Raw genomic sequence first — 17,207 nt, 5'->3', positions numbered from 1 at the left:
CTTGATCAAGAAGGCACTTGTGGACAGCAGAAAATGCTGTGTCCAGAATAAGCTACAGGTGTTCTACTTACTACTTGAACCTACCAGGAACACTAATCACCTTCCAACCCACAATAAAATCCTAACCCAATCAAGGCACCCCACCTACTAAAGAAACCTTGTTAAAAAGACCTTTTCCTCCTCTTCCTTTCACCTTAACTTTTCTTCCCCAGGAAGAAATAGGGTTAGTTTATCCTATTCTTCACCCCAGAGTGGAAACATTAATAATACAGAGTAAGATTCTCAATTGACTGAAGCAATTATTTTCTGCTAGCTGCCCACTAAAGAGCAGTTAAGAGCTATTGCAGCTAATGGAGTGCTCCGTGGCCTAGGGGGATGCCATGCCACATTCTCCTTCACAGTCACTGCTTTAGTTACCCTGTGGATTATCTAAATTACCTATAATACAGCCTTCTCCATAAGCACTATATGAAGGGAGCAGGACTATATGAGATTTTAACCTTTTTGCAATGCATTACTAACCCTATCACCAGCTCAACACATTCATTAATATTTTGAATATTCAAAAGCAAAAGTTGGAAGATTTTGTTGGTAGATAGTAACCCTATTTTACAGAAAATGAGATCCAGTGCTCTCCCCACACAAATGATAGAATTGAAGGTGTTTTGCAGTATGAGAACTCTTCAGCAAAACATTAAACATAATCTTTAATTTCAAATGTTTTCAACTGTGACAAGAGCTTGTTTCTTCCTAACACTGCAGAAAACATCTCTTCTGAAAGTCTCTGATTAGATTGTGACTTTTTCCAGGACATGCCTATTTGATATAGATTGTGATACCTCAAATACAAAACTCCAAAATTCTATTTTCTTTGACTTGTAAAAATATTAGGTACACATCTGGAAAAAGTCTGCACAAGATGGGCAGACTTCACCTGAGCTTTAAGAGGTCCGAGATGCTGGCACGTTAAACAAAGATTGTGAGTGAAACTTTAGATTGATGAGTGACAAAAAAACCCAAAAGCAAACGAGTGTGGAAGAACGTACAGTTTAGAATAATGATTCATGGTATTCAAATATGAACATTTGTCATGTAAATGACAAGTCAGAGGCTGAAAATCAAATAGGAAATAGAAAATATTTTCCATTAGATAGAATTAGAAGGCAACTACAAAAATACAACTTGCTTACATCTGTGTATCAGACAGATAACAGCATAGACCCTGCACAAGGAAGTCTTGCCCTTCAAATTATTTGAAGAAACCAGTACAAATAGCAAAATAGTTTATATATTCAAAGGTTTTTTTGACAAACTCCCATGCCAAAGACTTCTAAGAAAGCTAAGCAGCAATGGATTAGGAGGGGATTTCCAGGAATGGTAAACAATTGGCTAAAATATTGGAGGTGGAGGAGGTGAGGGCTTGGGTAAGTGGTGAGTGCTTGCAATGGAGGGAAGTAAGTCCTGAAATCTAATGAGTTTCAACTGTTGAAAAAGGTGCATGTGGTAAGGCAAGTATGTTTCCCTGTGATACAGTGTATATTCTCTTGCGATACAATGTATGTTCGAGGGAGTAAGGATGAGATTAGACTGAGAAATGCTACTGTAGAACCTTCCAAGACTACTCAATAAAATAGCAGGTGAAACAAAGCAAAAAATAAATATAAAGCAATGAGCATGAATAAAAAAAACAATTCCTAGATTTATACATGAAATAATGGATCTGAGCTGGACATTACCAATAGTTGGTTCCACAAATTCCGTTCTCAATAACAGTTAAAAAACAAGACAAACAAAAACAACAAACGAAACCAAACACACAAAAAGAGCAAGCATTTGGAATTAGGAAAAGAATGGAGAGGAGAACACAGTATCGTGTCACTATATAAATCTGCTGTACTTTGAGCACTGTGCATTGCTGAATGTCTTGACTTGACAATGATCTGCTATCAGAAAAAAACAAAAGTATTCAGAATAGAATGGAATGGTTCAGTTGGAAGGAATCCTCAAATGATTTAAAGTCCGACTGCCTGACAACTTCAGAGCTAACCAAAAGTTAAAGCACATTGATAAAAGTATTGTCCAAATGCCTCTTGAACACTGTCTGGCATGGGGCATCTGGAAGCCTGTTCCAGTGTTGACCACCCTTAAAGTAGAGAGATTTTTCCTGATAGGGCAACAGGGATGATCAAAAGCATGGAGTTTCTGATGAGGAACAAAGGTAGGCAAAACACTTCAGCTCGTGGCAGGGATTCGTATGGGTTGTGCCAGGTCTACAAAATCATGAGTGACACGGAATGCGTGAATAGGACAGATGGTCTTTTCAAAGAAGTCCAGTAAACAGAGCCAGAGGGAACCTTTTTCAAAACAAAAAAATATGCAGAGTAGGCTGACTGAAATATGCTACTTCAGGAAGTTCTGAATGCAAAAATGTTTACGTGGATTCAAGGAAAGAAGTGGTAAATTCTCAGGGAAAGAGATCCGCTGAGGGTGACCAGACACAAACCTCAATAGAACTGGGAAATCTCATGAAATGTAGGAAAAAAAAAATTCAAGAAACTTGCAGAGCACGAGCATGCATGCATTTAGCTTTGTACATGCTTAACCTGTTTTCACTCTTCCTTAGATATACTATACGGACAGTGTTCCTTTTTGTTGTTTTAGTGATTAACTGTTCCACTTTAGAAAAATGCTTTTGAACACACTGACCACAACATAAAGCCCTCCTCTGTCTCTTTTCCTCTCCCAAGAGTGCTTAGAGCTTTATTTCCCATCTCATAAGTTTCAGTGAGTGCCTTCAATCTAGACACCTAACAAACCCAAAAAGTAATTTTCCATACTCCCACTTCCATTTCCTTCAAAGCATACTTTAAACATAAACTTTAAACATAAACTGCTCATCCCTAAGACAAAGCAAAACTGATTTCTGTAAGTATTTTTATATTCACATTACAAATATGTACTCTCAGCAGGTCCTATTTTCATACCCTTCCCTGCCATGTCAGTAATTCAGCTCCCTGAATATTGTAATTCCCAACATTAATAGTATAACATAATAAACCCCAACATTATAATTCCATCAAAGCTAGCATTTAAAATATCCTTACTTAAACTATACCTGAAGTATAAAATTTGGAGAAGTATAAAAGTATAAAGTGGAGAAGAGAGCTTAGCTCCTACTAAACAAGAATTATTTCATCTACCACATTTGAAATGCAATCCTGCATTTGAGTAGTGAAGAAAAGAACAGCTACACAGTTTATAAAGAGCAAATTAGAGGAAGCAGGACAGTTATGATAAAATTTGGCTACAAACACTAAAATAAAGATCCCTGGATTTGGAAAAGCAACAATAATGTTCTTCTCCTATTCAAGGCATTGAATCTGCCAGAGTAACACAATAAATTATGAGGGATCAAGTTTTCTTTATATAGATTTAAAAAATTGTGCATATGTACAAAAGAAAAAAATATGTATAAATTAAATACAGATATATAAGATAAATAGAGAGGGACAGAACTACAAGTTTTTAACCTTCTCCTGTTACTTAAAAACTAATGGTAAGAGTACAAGAGGAGGGGAGAAAAGTATAAAGAAAGATTTCCAGAGACAAAAAGGATAATGTAACCTTTGAAAATTTGCTAAGGTTTAAGATATGTCTACTCAGACACTGCTTTCTACCCATTTCATTAGATTTTAATTTTCTTCTTACATCCTTTTTCTCAACAGATTCTGAGAAGTAATTATTTAAATATCAATTGATTTGGAGGAACAGTCCCAAGTCAGAATTAAGCAGCTTATGGAAGTTTGTCTTGTTCCTGGTTAAACATTCCTGCTATTGCAGCTGGTTAAGCTGCTTGCAGTAATAAAATCCAGCTGAAATAATGGAATTGTGCTTGTGAGCCCAGACTTGGCTTGGCTAAGGGGAACTTCTCAAATGGTTCTCATCAATGTCAGAGATTTAGAGAAAGCTTTCCCAAATAATCATGCAGAGGCAAAGAAACAAGATAAAAGCTCGATCTCTTTCCTCCAGTGCTTATTTCATGAAAATAAGAATATCATATTCTTACACACAGAACCAATAACAGCAACAGCAGTTAATCTGCTGCTTATATTGTAATAAGCAATTAGATTCAAAACTAATCTTTACATTCCATGTGCAAAACACCCATGAACTATAAAGAAAATTTCAGATCGGTGGTTTTAATTTTCAGGTATAAGTACCTCAGATAAATTCATAAGCCAGAAACACAGACAATTAGATAAACAAACAAAAACAAAGCAAACAAACCAAATCAGTGGGTATTTTGGAAGGTCTGCAGTGAGTTATTTGCAAGACTGAGAATTCATAAATTCCAGGAACATAACCTTACACTTCAGATATTCATATCTTTTTACTTACAGATGAACAAGAAAGGTTACTGACTATGAATTTTAATAACAATAGTTATTAAATTAGTTGCAAATGGAGCTGGTCAATAACTGTACACAAAGGAAAATGCTTCAGTATCACAGTTTGCACACGAGCTACAGCATCAGGCTGCTGTCAGGACTCTATTCTATAGAAATGGCTGCTCAGTCTAGAAGAGGGACAGCATGTGTAACTGCAGTCTTTACAGAAGGCTTACCTTCTGTAATCCATTCCTATATATAAATACAATAAAGATGCCATAGGAAGCAACTTTTTAAGCACGCGTCCATTACCAAAACTGCAAGAAAACACATTCTATGCACACACGTGAACAGAATATTTGCTTCTTTAGCGGTAAAAAAAAAAACAAAACAAAACAAAAAAAAAACAAAAAAACCAATCCTTGCTTATGGAGAACAAAGTTAACAAACAGCATTGCGCAAATGAAACCCAGCGACACAATTTCTACAACCCTGGCAAGTACCCTACTGAGATGCTTATCAGACTTCAGCAAAGATCTCTATTCTCTGGATATCTCAGGCCCCTGAACTGTGAATGTCGAGATTCCAGCTCTATCTCACAAGCTCTGCACTTCTGTTCAGACTTTTGAGATTCAGGTATTCTCGTTTGTACTCTCTCCTGAAAACTAGAACTCTGCAATCTGACAGCCCGTGTCCATGTAGCAGTGCTATTCTTCCAAAGCCTTTTCAGGAGAAACAGCACACTCCCCAAAATTCCAGACCTGGGTGCTTAGCTTCTCATCAATTTAAAATGATGCAACAGCTACAATGAGAATATTCTGGAGAATATTCTCAATGAGACTCCTAAAATAAATAATTTTTCACTCTAAGACACCATGCAAGATACAATCAGAGTTATGAAAATTATCAACTGTAGCCTCCTTTTAGCTTCTCTTCTGTAGTCAGTCCTTCCATTCCTTTAGAACTTTCTTCATTCTCCTGTGCAAGCTTTCTAATTTCTCTAAAATGCCTGTTAAGGAAGTTGCCCTTCTGTTAAAGTTCCAGCCCCAGCTCAAGCCAGTCAATGTTTTTGCTTGGCAGCAGGCCACCTAAAATTGTAACTATTCGGCTGCAGATAGCTTGCTAGTCAAGGCCAGGAAAGCAGAATCCACATTTTAGCTAGAACCACACAGTTCAGCAAGGAGAAATGTCCAAAGAGAAGCCAGGATACAGTGTCATTTATAAATCAGCTCAACACTCACAGTCACAGGTGGAGTTTGCGGATAGATATATAGCTGTCTAGTGCTTCTGCTGAATTTCTTAACCACAAACTAACCTTTAAAGATTTCCAAAAATAGGACAGGATAAATCCTGTATTGGTTGCGTTAAAAATGCTGTGCAAAGAAATCCATTTACAACACTTATGAGACTGTTTCCTTCATCTTTTGAAAGTCAGAGTGCGTCACACATTTCCTGATACTTCATACTTTTTAATGAACTATATTTAGATGTAGATAGTTCTAAGGACAAACATCCCTTCTTTAAAGACTTGGCCTACAATTGCCTGTGCTAGACTTTCTTAGGACCACAGTAGGCTTGGGGAAAGATCGGGTAGGTCATGAAAAGTAACTGCAAGATACACCACAATCATAAGAAATCCTTCAACAATATTCTTCCTTAGCTTAGCTTCTCTTCACCTTAAATTGTACCTTAAATTCACATGACATAGTGAAATTTTGCTGTTGAATTAGAAAACAGCTTCTGCTCTGAAGTGTTTATAGTAAGTAGGGGAAGATGATGAATGATCTGGGTCATCGCTACTACTCGCTGGGCATTTTTTATTTCTTTTTAAGTCATTCTATCCTAGGGGGTAGATAGCAACAGTGAGATGAAAAAGTTAGCCTTTGCTAGAGAACTATACTCCCTTTTTTCTTGGAGAAACACTTCATTATTCATAAGTTTAATATAAGTTTATGCATGTATGCACAAACCAAAAAAATCAAACATCCTCCATCTAAGCTGGAGGTGGTCACAGACATAGTTTTGTGTGTTTCTTAGAAGGCTAATAATTACCAAATATATGTTGTATTTGTATATTGTATAATTTGTAGAAAATTCTTCCCCTCAACCCTCTTTCTATTACAGTCAAATTCACTCTCTCATCTCATGGTTAGACCTCAATGATCTTCAGGCATGAGACATTCCTTTATTTTGGAGCTGGATGGTGATTAGTGGAACAATAATCTTTATTTGAACTTTCAACTATTGCTACAATATAAGCACACAACAAGAGCATTCGGGCTCCTATTAGACTGGCTACACATTATTCTTTTCTTTCCAGGGAAAAACTCAGGCATTTTAGCTAACATCTAAGCATTTTACCTACAGGGCAACTGCCCTATATTAAGCATAATCATAATGTGTTTATTGAGGATTATCCTAGACTTTGTAACAGTTGATTGGATAACAATCCAACTAGGGAACGTTTTATGAAGCAGTTTTGTCAACGGTTTATGGGCGTTAGGCCCGATTCCGTGACAAAGGGGACGGGGGACCCAAGGGCCCACGTCCCGGGAAAAGGGGAAAGGGGAAAAGAGTAAGGAGATGGCCCTGAGAGCAAAGAACAGCGGCAACAATCTGAGGAGAAACAAACTAATTTACTAAATAAAATATCGGAATGCAAAACAACACACTATAATACAATATAATTACAATTTAAGCTGATAAATCCAATACAGAGAGAGAGAATGTCCCAAAATCAAGGTAGGCCTTACTCTACTACCGACGATAAGACGGCTGGAGAGCGAGGTGCTGCCAAGACGAGAGATGGCGGAAAAAGGGACGAGGTCTCGTGATCTGCAAGTTTTTATACTGTGAGCTTTTATCTTTTCCCTCCGGCTGGAAAATGGTAACAAAGGAGCAAAGTACCGTGGGGACTGTAGTAGTCCTTCTCTTCTGAGAACCAGGTATGTCCACTACATGATGTTATGATGTGGAATACCAATAACCGAAAATCACAAAACCATGACAAGTTTTCTGATTGAAACTATTTTTTTTTCTAGGCAATTGATAGGACCACATGAGAGGCAAGAAGCAGTTTTCAGTACAAAATCACTCTGAATTATCCATAGCCTGCATGCTACATATTGGATTGCTACTCACTCATACAAGCTTGGTAAAGGAAGGTAATGAAAAAATAACTCACGGTTTTATGCTCCAGGATGTGCTCACATAGGCTTCCTTTGTACAGAACTCAAAAAAGGGGAAGAAGAACTTTGCAACGTTCCTATTCCAAGCTAAAATTTTGATTTCACTGAGCACAAATTGAAGTTTGTTGTAACACCTGTTTCTACTTTGTGGTTATTGCTGATGAACTAATACGCTACACGTGTGTTTATCTCTGCTACTGAGGCACCGCCTACACCATTTGCATTTCCTGAGAGAGTCTGGCGGTATCTGCTTGTCCACTAAGGCAAAGAAAACACTTTTAACGTCTGTATAGTCAACTGCAGTTCGATACTGTTCAACTGGGCTGAACTCTGTGTGTCACTGCAAGGTATTCTGTTTTAGTGATAAATACACCTTACAGGGTGTGGTGGCAACATTCTGCTCCCTCAAACAGTGACATGAAGGAAGGATTTTCAGTCTTTTTTTTTTCCTGAAGAAAAAATCTTATGCTATCAAGCTGTGAGGGGCCTATGTCCAATGACTTTAGAACCCACAGGCTGATTTCTACCAAATTTAAAAGATTAGATGACTGAAAGGTAATTAGGATCCTAAAAATGTCATGAAAGTATTAATGACAGCAAAGATATAAAGTGGCCTCTTAATAGACACTAGGCAATTCACCTAGGACAGAAACTTCATTATCTCCCCCAGCAGTGGCTGCTCACAGCCTCTTAAAGTTCAAACTTAATTTAGCACAGGGTATGAACCTAAAGGAAATCCAGCCAGGGTGATCTAGGGGTTTTCCAAAACATTTATTAAAGAATTTCGGAGCTTCAGCATCATAACAGTTATGCTTCCTACTGGTTAATAGGACTGTTAACTAATACTGTTGAGGCAACAGTTTCTTTGGTAAACTTTTAAAAAACAAATAAAAGAAAGAAGTATTTTTTTGGCTTTTGAAATCACCATTTAAAGAGAAACATTTGCTTTTATTATCTCATTAGAATTTAAATTTGTTGTCTCTTTAACTTACTTTACAAGATAGTTCCTGTGCTTCAGGAACACAAAAAGGATTTGAGAGAACTATATATATAGCTGTATGCTATATATATTTTATTCTGTAGGTTATATGGTAAAATTTTTGAAATAAGAAGTCTAACATCACACAGCTATGGAAAGATGGGTGGGAATCTTAATTCTTAATTTGGAGGTAAGAAGGGTGGGAGTTGGATGGAAATAGTGAGTGTCAAGCTGCTTTCTTTATCTTCCTAAGTTATAAAAGAAATTCAAGCGTCCTTTGAAAAGAGATCTCGTTTACCTAGTTCTCTCTTTTGGACTGTTGATTTTGAATAATTCAGGTAAAGCTGAGTTACATCCATTTATCAATATTTGATGCATAAGATCACCACAGTGTAACGTTCACAGTGCTCTCATGGTTCAGCTCACTAACATGAGTGCAGATTCTGCACAAGATGTATTGACTCACAAAGACAGTTATATGATGTGGTGCACAGAGATTTTGTAACCAGACTGTGCTAGTATACAAAGGCTACTCGCTGGCTGTTTGGGGAAAGACTGTGACTGAAGTTACAGAATTCTTGTAAAAGAAACAGCAGTAGTTAAATTTAGTATTAAACACTTTAAACTGTAGAAGAACTGTAAAATATTTTAGAAATTCCATGTAAAGAATCACATTTCTATGTCTTGTTCCTGGCTTGAAACAAATTCTTTTTAGATCAGTACAAGGTAAGAACATGATTCACACTGAAAACTGTTACGCACACATTTTCCTCAGCTCTGCTTGGCTGTTCACTGAAAGCAAGTCGAAGAGAGAATACATCAGCAGAAATGATTGTATATGGATAAACAAAATGCACAGCCTTACCCTCAGTGTGATTTTCTCTGACCTCAGCCAAGCAGCAATGCATTTAAACACTGTTACAGGAGCTTTGTATTGTACCAGTCAATTTCTGCAGATGAAGACTCAACAACAGTGCTAAAGAAACAACTGATGTTTCCTAATGTCCTAAGAGGTTTTACTCTACTCATCCCCCTCTCTTTTTGAGATTGACTTGAGAGGAGCAGGTCAATCAAACCCTTGCACAGGGAGGAAAACATTCTTAAAAACACAAGGAATAAAGTGCTATACTGTGTCCTGTTCTGGGCTCCCCAGTTCAAAAAAGATGGGGAACTACTGGATAGAGTCCAGCAGAGAGTGACAAAGATGTTTGGAGCCTGGAGCATCTCCCTTGAGAAAAGACAGACCTGGAACTGTTCAGTCTGGAGAAGAGAAGAATGATGTTTAAAAGTACCAATCCTTAAAAATATCTAAAGGGTGGGAGTCAAGTGGGTGGAGTCAAATGGGAGTCAAATATCAAAAGGGCAGGGCCAGGCTCTTTTCAATGGTGCCCAGTGACAGGACAAGGGGCAACGGGCACAAACTGAAATATATGACATTCCATACGAACGTGAGGAAGAACTTATTTACTGTGAGGTTGACAGAGCACTGGAACAGGCTGCCCAGAGAGGCTGTGGAGTCTCCTTCTCTGGAGATATTCAAAACCTGCCTGGACACTTTCCTGTGCAAGCTACTGCAGGGAACCTGCTGTAGCAGAGAGGTTGGACTTGGTGATCTCCTGAGGTCCCTTCCAACGCCTACGATTCTTTGATTCAAGTGAGATGGCTGCTTGTTGGATAAAGTCATGACAATCCTCTGATACTTCATAAGAAAGCAGTGCTGGAACACTCACTGGAGATGACTGCGTAACTAAATGAGATTGTTGTTCAATTGTTGTTCATTTGTGAGCTCATATTGCCAGACATCAGCAGTTAATATTCATATAAAAGAACTTTAAACTATTAGAGAGTAGTTACAGATTTAGTGCCCCACTTTGACTGAAGTTAACATAATCCAGCATTCTGAAAAGTACCGTAGAGATTCAGAATTCCCTTTTAATGTAAGACCGAAAGCAATATTATTTATTTCTTACAATACAGAATATGGGCTTGGAATGGGGATGCATTTTTAGAAATGCTAAAAAATGTTTTTTTCCAACTTAAGATGTCTTTTTTTTTTTTTGTCACCTTTGCAGTAGAATGATTGGCTGGAGCTCCCAGCTTCTCTAGCACTAAAGCAACCATCAGACTGTTGCCTGCCTCCTGGAGGACCATAGATCTTCTAAAATCCATACTCTTAATTGGGTATCTTGGAAATAATTTACTGCTCTGCTTCCAGCTGGTTTGCATGCCTTGAAGCTTCAGGCCCTGGAATGTTCTTCCAACACATTCAAATATATTCAAAAAGCTTCAAAAGTCAAGCTGAGTCCTGCTGCATATGGATTGTGTACAATGGGATGTCAGCAGCCTGCTAGGAATCAAGGGTGTGTTTCCACGCTGAACACACTAGTCAAAATGCTTTATTTGAAACATTTTGTATCCAATAAAGATTTCAACAAAATGCTGCTGAAAATTTTCCAATCAATTGTATTCCTGAACTCTTCTGACAGGCACTGATATAAAAAGTGAAAGAAGAGTTGTCTGCCTACCTCTTCATTCTCATGCTGGCGCCATAAAAATATTTGAGTGCTGCATCTTCCAAGCACTTCTCTATAGTATGAAATATTCCATTCTGTTGATGAAGTAATTCAAATATAGAATAAATAAGTTATTTTCCCAAGGTGATAACGTTTCTTCAGAAGACCAGAAAAGAGAATTAACATACACAGCTGGTCCATTCTGAGGGTAATGAGGGAGATTTTGTCTGCCTCTTCAAAAAAGTGGACTCAGAAAATAAGCATGTGGTTGTATTTCAAAACCTACAAAAAAGTCTAATGAATATAAAAAGATCACTAGGGAGAAGAAAGTGTTTTAAACTGGTATATTTCTAGATTTATCTGTCCAAATTTGAGAACAACAACAGACAAATTGTTTTAGTGTGCACCTATCATCTATACGATTCGACTTATGGAAGGTGACATCCATGAGGAATCTACTACACTCGTTGGAGGTGATGTGATAGATGGAAATGTAGTTGGAAATATGTACTCTGAAACTCAAAATACAACACTCAAGTATTTTAACAAATTACTTTCAAACCTAAAAGCTTGGATAAAATACTGAAATTGCATTCCAGACCTTCCTCTGGAAACCCTGAAGGCTTATCAAAGTAAAGTGTTATGTGAAATAAAGGTAAACTAAAAAAATGTACTATCTGACTACTTAAAGTACCACTGTGGAATGTACTGAAACCTTATTTTGCAAGATACAAGTGTTTTTGTCAAAATCAATGTAAGCAATGACATTTTATTTCTGATTAGACTGTTAATTTTTCATGAGTGGCAAATGGTTTCCTCTTTTGTCACCATTTTAAAAGGTTCCCACTACCTTCTTCACCCGTTACTGTATGTCCAGTAATTAATCGGCATTTGCACAAATGAAGGGGAGGATCTTCCATGTACAAAGCAAGAAAATTGGCTTTGGGGAGGAGGAGACCTGGGGGTTAGAAGGCAGGGAGGTAGAAGCAGTGACTAACTGAACAGACACACTCTCTGCTGGGACAATGCCATGTTCAGCCTGCGTGTGTTTGTGCTCATCTTCCTACTAAAAGACTTTACCCTGTTATCTAAGATGAAGGCCAAGTCAATTGTTGTGTGTCTGAGCATTAGGAAAGGAAGGACAGGAAAACAATTACATGCGTGTGTGCCGTTTTCATATCTCTATCACTGGTTAATCTGCCAAGGCAGAATGAAAAAAAGCATTTCTTAGAAAAAGAGTATGGGTCAGAGTACAGCAACATAAACTTATTTGTTCTTAACTTGCTTAATTCCTGATGCTATTAAATAAATCTTAATTCTGTAAGTTGCCAGGAATGTAGATACTGGTGTCTACCTTGTGCTAATTCCTCTGTTCCAGACCTGTACATCACAGAATGTAGCCATGTCTCAGGAACATTCCCAAGTGAATCTATTGTCAAGTGTAGGAGCTGAGACAACAGAGGAAAACAATCCTATCAGCTTGTTGATGAAACTGATGAAAACAAGAATGTATGCTCTACTTTCTGCACATGTTCAAAATGTATGAAATGCTGAGAAACATCAATTCTGCCAAATATGTAAGCAAATGAATGACCTTAATCAAGTGAATGTTCCCATTGGGATAAAAAAGCTGGCCTGTGCTATTGCCACAAAGCACACCAGCATAAATATCTCTGCTGAAAAACAGAAGGCAGTACAATGAGCCTGACGTTAAGCTACGAATGTGAAAAGTTTTTAAAAAAGAAGAAAAATGGAAATAGTAACCTTGACACAAGGTGAGGCAAAGATGAGTCAGAGCAAATAGCACAGGGGATGGAGATATTCAAACATTAAAATTCCAGCAGCTTGTGCAATAGCTAGGACATATAATTTTTGTTCATTTAGTCTGAGACCACTCAGTGATCTGAAAGCACAGTGCTCTTTTAATTGACCTGTGCTTAGATCCTTTTCTTCTGTAAGTAATTCACACTCCAGAGCAAGGGATGAGTTGAGTTTAAGATAGTCTAGGGCCTTATACTCAACTATCTTGCATTTGGCAGATAGGAGATGTGGCTAGGACATCAATTAAATGACCTTGGATTACCATAGTGAGCTCTCTCTCAGAACCATCTATTTAAGACATGGTGGTGCCAGGGTTGTTCTAATTTGTTTTTGGACATCAAATCAGGATAGAGTCCTTCAGGAATCAACACCTAATTCATAGTAGCCTTGACCACTTCTCAGCTGTAATTGAGGATCAGGACCATCACTTTGAGGAACATGAAAAATACCTTGCCTTTGCCCTTCTAAAATGTCAAATTCTCACTTTGTTTTTTGCATATTGTTAAGTACTTTAAACTAATACCGCCTTTGGTATCATTTTCAAAGGAGCAGTCTCTCTGGGAACAGGAATTTTTTGTTTGACCTTTACATTTATCATTGAAGAACATATTTTTATTCTTGACACTTGCTCAGAGAAGGTTTACAAAATTTGTCTCTTTCTATAGCTATACTGCACTTCTTCTTCTAGTGATGCCAGCAGCTACACAAGTCTTTGGTGGGGTAGGTGCTGACATACACCACTGATTTTTATACAAGTACAGTATTGGCTCCAGATCACTCCAGGGCAGTGGAACAAATTTAGGAACTGACAATGCCATCTTATGGTGGAAATATAAACTGCAATTGTAGTCTGTACAAGAAAACACAAAAATTTGCTTCCAGTGCATTGAATGGTTAAGGATGCAGCTGGGGAGGGAGAGGGAGTGAATAACTTTCAATCTGTAGCCTTTTAAAAGTGTTTAACAACATCTAGATTAATTTACATGCCAAAGATGAAGACTGTGTTTGTGAAGACAATATAGAAAACTACAGGGAAAGGGGAATGGGAAATTCTCTTGCATCCTCTTCTCATTGAGTTTTCATTTTCTCTCCTCTTTTCTCTTGCTCCTTTAGCATAGAACTAAATAGAACTCTTAACAAGAGGGACATTTCAAATGGCCAGTGTACCAGCTTCCTCACCAACTTGGCTTAAGGAGCAAACCATCTATTATGTCCTTGTTAGGTATAATCTGGCCATTACAGACAAGACTCAAATGAGACAATACAGACTACTTCAGTGCTGGACTTTCTGACTATGCACAAAACATCTCTATACATGCAGGTAGCAGCAATTTGTCCTGCAATTTGGGACATCCAGTCATTACCACAGGGGCAGATAGACACATGGAGATCCAGAAGATTACTGTCCAAAACAACAGGGCACAAGGACCACTAAATGCAGTAATGTTCACCTATATTGGAGAAAAAGTCTATGAATTCCTGGAGGAATACTAGAGCAAAACAAAGGGAATTGTTACTTGTTAAAAATAACAGAAACTGTTTGGTTTTCAAACAGCAAAATATATAGAACAGCTTAGGATGGTCTCCAAAATGTAAAGGCATATGGGGATGTGTGTATGTAGTTCACAGAACACAGGTTAACCCTGGTATAACTGTGATCTCAGTGTTACACCACATGCAACACTTCTGCACTTTGAAATGAGAAGCTGGATTTCAGCAGGACCAGATCACTGGAAGTATGACAGCTGCCAGTGAGAAGCATCCTGAGGCGTGGTAGGTGGTGGTTTCACTAATCTATTTTTTCAGTGTTGGTTTTTGTCATGGTTTTATGATTTTTGGTTATTGGTACTCCACATCATAACATCATGTAGTGAATATACCTGGTTCTCAGAAGAGAAGGACTACTACATCCCCCACGGCACTTTGCTCCTCTGTTACCATTTTCCAGCCGGAGGGAAAAGATAAAAGCTCACAGTATAAAAACTTGCAGATCACGAGACCTTGCCCTTTTTTTCCCGCCGTCTCTTGTCTTGGCAGCACCTCGCTCTCCAGCCGTCTTATCGTCGGTAGTAGAGTAAGGCCTACCTTGATTTTGGGACATTCTCTCTCTCTGTACTGGATTTATCAGCTTAAATTGTAATTATATTGTATTATAGTGTGTTGTTTTGCATTCCGATATTTTATTTAGTAAATTAGTTTGTTTCTCCTCAGATTGTTGCCGCTGTTCTTTGCTCTCAGGGCCATCTCCTTACCCTTCTCCCCTTTTCCCCTTTTCCCGGGGCGTGGGCCCGTGGGTCCCCCATCCCCTTTGTCACGGAGCCGGGCCGAATGCCCGTAAACCGTTGACAGTTTTGGGTTTCTTAAAATGCAGTGAAAGTTCCTGCATTAAAATGTTGTCATTAGAATTTAAGACAAAGCTTGTCTTGTGACAACAAAATATTACAAATTTAATCTGCCTTCAGTGAATAAGTGTTAAGTGAACTCTATTAAGTCTTCATCTGAGAAGGAGTACATAAATGTGCATTTTCAATGTTGTTTGTCTAGTTTCTATGTATTTTTTTCCTTTTAATTTTTACTTTTATGTTAAGAAATCTAAGATAAGCCAGTGTCTTGAAACAAAGAGAAAGCTTGCCTGGGAGAAACTGCACACATGCTGAATATTTATATAGAATGACAATGACATTTGACTTCAGATTTTCTATGACATAAATCAGTTCCATTCAGCTGTGAACCATACCTCTTTGTCTTGACAATCTGGGGAAAACATAACATCTTAGACCAAAAGGCCTGTTTTCTTCATCCTGTCCTTACAAAACACTAACTTAAATTTGATAGTTCTCAGAGGATAAAAGTATTTTAAAGGGTGAATTTTAAGGAACTGCAAGCGTTGTTAATTCTTGCTCCTATTTACCCACAGTACAATGTATGATGTGCTGTTGAAGCATATGCATAAGTTTAGTCTTTCTTTAAGAACTTTATTATTCAAAGAGGGTGCTGCTGAAACTAATAAATAGATTGAGGGTAGAAAAAGAAGGATGTGATATAGAAGAAATGTGGTCAGTATGATCACTACTCTCATTTTGGTAACACTACATGTAATAATATTGCATTCTTAGGACAAGTAAAAGTTACCCTGCTTTTCCCGAGTTATTCTGGAATACCTCTGAGTACTACAGTTCTGTTAGAATCACAGGATTTGGCCCAGTAATTTATGCATTTAGGAAAGCACTTCCAGAAAACTGAGCCGATATGGAAAATAATGATGATAAGACCTCATGATCTCTAGAGTCAGTTCTGAATGAATACCTCAGAAGGAAGCTCATGAACCAACCTCTTTGAAATTTAACAAAATGTAAAACCAAGTTTATGAACACGCAAAAAAGGTCACCATGTTTTGTAAGTCTAGGAATATTAACTTAAGTGTACGTTAGTTTTGCAGTAAAACTGTTTCATTTTCTCTGTGAGTTTACAGTATGATTCCCTTGTGTAACTATTGAATTATCACACGAAGATAATACTGGTGATAAATACTGAGGCACTAAAAATCTGCAAGTGTCAAAATTAAAGTAGCTTGTTCAGCTTTCACATTACTGTTACTTTTAAGTAACATCACAGATATTGTAATATACTACTTAGAAAGAATAAATTTAAAAGGAATAATTTTCCTAGAATGGCAAATACAAATAACATCATTTATTTTTATGTACTACCGTGTCACAGATACAGTTCATGTAAATTGTTTTTTGAAACATCTTCAGTAAACATCTCAGTGAGAATGTCTTTCACCTCTCTGCTCTCAAAGAAGTTTCTGTACTTTACATCAAAGAAGCATTAGTTTAAACATCCAAATGGAAGTTCAGCAACAGCTCAGAAATTTGAATTTGACCTTCTCTTGCTCCTGAGCAGTACATGCTACCCACTATGCCACGCAGCTGTGCTACATTTTTCTTACTCTCCTGTGGTGATGAATCTAAGCAGTCTGCATGTTAGCTTCAAAGTCACAAGGGTCACATAAATATCTACAAGAAAGGCAGACAATGATGCTTCTGAAATTTGTGAAAAATATGGGTAAACAACAGAAGCAAAACCAACCCATCTGGATTCTAAATGAAGGGTAGTTTTCCATTTAGTGCACGCACACAAACCTCAAAATGAGAACATTCTTTCATTCTCGTTCTTTGAAAAATACCTCTGGGTCCTCTTATAACATGTAACTATCAGAAGCCAAAAATCCCAACTCACACAGATTATTACTGCAGTGCTTGGAAAGTTATTCCAATGAATCAGAGACGGAAAAAAGAAAGGAGAGGGAGCCCTG

At 37.6% G+C, this 17,207-nt stretch overlaps 1 long non-coding RNA gene across 2 annotated transcripts in view; it reads left to right on the top strand.

Moving 5' to 3' along the window:
• Window positions 1-11,004, top strand: part of LOC110402010 — a 101,527-nt gene extending 90,523 nt beyond the window's left edge. For both annotated transcript variants that reach the window (XR_002440798.1, XR_002440799.1), the window contains 2 exons: window positions 7,430-7,552; window positions 10,628-11,004. This is a non-coding gene — a long non-coding RNA (uncharacterized LOC110402010). The remainder of the gene's footprint in view (window positions 1-7,429; window positions 7,553-10,627) is intronic.

The sequence above is a fragment of the Numida meleagris genome, chromosome 6 (assembly GCF_002078875.1).
Source record: "Numida meleagris isolate 19003 breed g44 Domestic line chromosome 6, NumMel1.0, whole genome shotgun sequence".
Classification (NCBI taxonomy): Eukaryota; Metazoa; Chordata; class Aves; order Galliformes; family Numididae; genus Numida; species Numida meleagris.
Note: the sequence above shows the minus strand (reverse complement) of the source record. Positions and strands in the feature narration are given on the sequence as shown.